The 3,322-nt window shown below is 32.3% G+C and overlaps 1 long non-coding RNA gene across 1 annotated transcript in view; it reads right to left on the reverse strand.

The window, feature by feature from the left end:
* Positions 1-3,082, reverse strand: part of LOC110464926 — a 5,282-nt gene extending 2,200 nt beyond the window's left edge. The window contains exons 1-2 of the long non-coding RNA XR_002464561.1: positions 2,964-3,082; positions 1,160-1,312 (exon numbers count right to left, since the gene is read on the reverse strand). This is a non-coding gene — a long non-coding RNA (uncharacterized LOC110464926). The remainder of the gene's footprint in view (positions 1-1,159; positions 1,313-2,963) is intronic.
* Between the last annotated feature and the right edge of the window lie 240 nt (positions 3,083-3,322).

Here is a 3,322-nt window from a genome sequence, read left to right on the forward strand (position 1 = left end):
GATAAGCATATTTCTAGTTGTGTACTTTGTTGATAAATTTTAAAATGAAAATGATTAGATATTGGCAATTGCTCATGAAAGTCAATCGATACTGTAAACATTCTATGTGCATATGCATGATAACAACTTTTGTTGAGGCAAATATGTGGTTATAAAAATTATGTTCGTCTTGGACGATATCAATTTCTCAGGTTCATAAAATCACATATTCACCTAAATAAAAGTCTTTAGTTGTGATATTAAATTCTCCAATTAATGCTCTAATCATAAACATGACGGAACGTACGAAACTTGTACGGAGGAAAGTACTGCATTTGTCAGAGAGCATTGTGACGTTACAACTGGAATGACGTCATAAAGTGAATATTGACCTGTTGTTTCAAATAAATAGTGAAGCTGAATAAATATCACAAATCACCGACCTCCAGATAAGTATAATCCAACCAAGGGCGATGCAGGAAAAAAATCAATATATTTAACTTTTGTATTTATGTAAAGTTACACCAGAGGACAACATATTTGTCATCACAATTATCAGCCTAAAACAATAAATATATACTTGATATTTTCACTCAATCCGGTTGGCTGGATTCTATACACGGACCAATTTTCATAAACTCGTAGAGACCGGTTTTCCGTCGGAAATGAATTTCCCCATATAGAGGAATCCCTTTTATAGGTTATCTTAACATGCAAAAATCGTATTGCGATTGGAAACCTGCAATACAAAGCCTGGCATTCAAATGTTTCCTTTGTATTTTGCTATGTAATTTTTATGAACCATTTAATAAGACAGTTATGGACTTAATCTGAATTTTCAAACGTAACTGATTTTTTAAAGCAAACATAGATATTCAAACACTGAGATTTTCGACACTAAATACAAATACGATTGCGAACATTCTAATAAGATATTATTGGCCGATAAGATTAATTGGATCATGAACTTACTATATCATAGAAAACCGTTGTTGGAGGCTTGATGTCTCAAATCACAATTGTTGCATACATGAATCTCATCAACTTAGTATTTTCCTATCTTACAATAGTGTAAGATATATATCTAAATATATTTTATGTACACTGTAAATATTGTTAAAGGGTCTCATATTGAAATACGGTATATAAAGGTTACGGTGGCAAAAACAAATATTCTTACCATTGTTGAATTCTTCCTCGAAAATGTTGTCGTTCCTGTTCTCCCATTTTCCCACAGCAGAAGGCTCTTTCGCTGTGTTGACCACAGCCAAATTTTCGGGATCCATGTCCTCGCAGTAAGCGTCACCGTCCGTGAACGTCATGTTTAATTCACCTGTAACACGTAATTACTTTAATAACATGGACAGGTATGTATATTAACTAATAACTCATAAATAGACTGCTTCTAATTGGCTGAGAGATCAAAGCATGAACAAATTTGCAATAATCACCGGATGATCCGATGATTATCAAATTCTTTCTTTATATATCGTATTTTTTGTATTGAATTCCTCTTTATTATGTTGAAACAATTACATTTTACTTGTGGAATATTCTATTGGTCAAAATGACAGCATATTCATCATGTAAAAAGGTCATAATTGTATAAATATGGTATTTGTTCAAACAAATGTAAAGACGAAATATTATGATATAGCAATCCACAAATATATCCTTTCTCTTTCAGATTACTAGAAACATTAACTATATAGTAACTTTTAGCATTCGATAAAGGACTCGTACTTATCTCTTTCAAGATATTAACCTTGGGTTGAGATATCACGATTGGAAAGTTTACACAACTTTGTGGAAGATTTCTACAAACACACTAATGGGTCATATTATTAGAATTAATGCTGAGCGATGTAATCTGGATGATGTATATCTGGGTAATGTACTTAGACATACTTTTGTCATTTAATCTCACATTCGGTGGCTTTTTTCAATTTTCAATTTGCTGTTCGGGTAACTTTAAGATGAACGAGCATTAATATTGATACGAACTAAGGCTAAACACATTCAGGGAAAACACGAAATAGGAAATAATTGAATTCGAGTAGAATAATTTTACATGCTTAGTGTAGATAAGTGCAAGCTTCATAGTTTGCATCCAGTGTGAACATTATTAACCTACATTTCACATTCACCAATCAAATGCTACTGTTAAATCACAATTCAAAAATAGCTTGAGGCGACATACTTCGGTTTCACGTTGCTAAGCCAAGTCTTATGGCTAAATAAACACTGTAGCTTTTTGTTCAAATAATCATGTATAAATGTATCAGTTCTATGCAATTGGCTTTATCCTTATAAATAATAAATTGGATGTTATGTTCCATAACACGCTTGACTACGATATCATTTACACATAATGAACCGAACATTAACTTGATTGTATTGTTTAGCATTTAAACACTTCAAACGCACAGTTATATTTAAATATTGAGTATTTAGTTTGATGAGACTTATTTGATACATCTTATTGAACATAGAATATTTACACACCTTTCCTACGAATGATCAAAGACATATTTTCCAACTGACGAATGCATATATATTTCAGTTCTTCCTTATTTCACAATCTCGGTTCGAGAAATACATGCTCCCATTCTTCGCTTGTCACTTGGTCAGTGTACTGATAGGGAGTGGTATGAATTCAGATGTTTAATGATGTTTTCAAATCAGACGGGTTGATTTATATTGGTTCACCATCAAACTCGTAATGTGTGTACAACATGATCGTTTGTGTTTGAGACCGTGCGCACATATAAATGAAAATATAGTAAACTGCTTAATATGACAAATGCAAGCCAAAAGTTTCAAAAGCAAACACAAATAGTTCGAAATACAAAATCCTGTTTTGTTGAACAGTTTATATAATGGATCAAAAACCTTTGGCACACCATGACATGTTCCTAGCCCTGTCGCATCCACACTTGTAACAAATACAAAAGACATTGTGTAATATTCAGGAAGACACCTACCTTAACATTCCGAAATATAGATAGTCCTATTCCTTCAACAAACACTACTGACTTTTGACGAGACAAACTCGCGTTTCATATATGTAGGTGAAATACTGGAAATTTCCTTTACCTCATACACTTAGCTGTGTCTATTTATAGCAGGTGAATCACTTAATCATGGTTTGTTTGCTTTAAATACCCCTTATGACTATCTACCCGTAACATATTTAGCATGCATAGTCAGTGTATTTATCTAATTACGGTTCATTTTTTCTTCATTTTTTTATATTCGAAAGAATTATGTACTGTCTCTAGTTCTAATGAATTGATATTTCAATGAAATAAATAAAGTCGGAATATTGTGGAAACAGTAAGTT

Source organism: Mizuhopecten yessoensis, unplaced genomic scaffold (assembly GCF_002113885.1).
Source record: "Mizuhopecten yessoensis strain PY_sf001 unplaced genomic scaffold, ASM211388v2 scaffold11041, whole genome shotgun sequence".
Taxonomy (NCBI): Eukaryota; Metazoa; Mollusca; class Bivalvia; order Pectinida; family Pectinidae; genus Mizuhopecten; species Mizuhopecten yessoensis.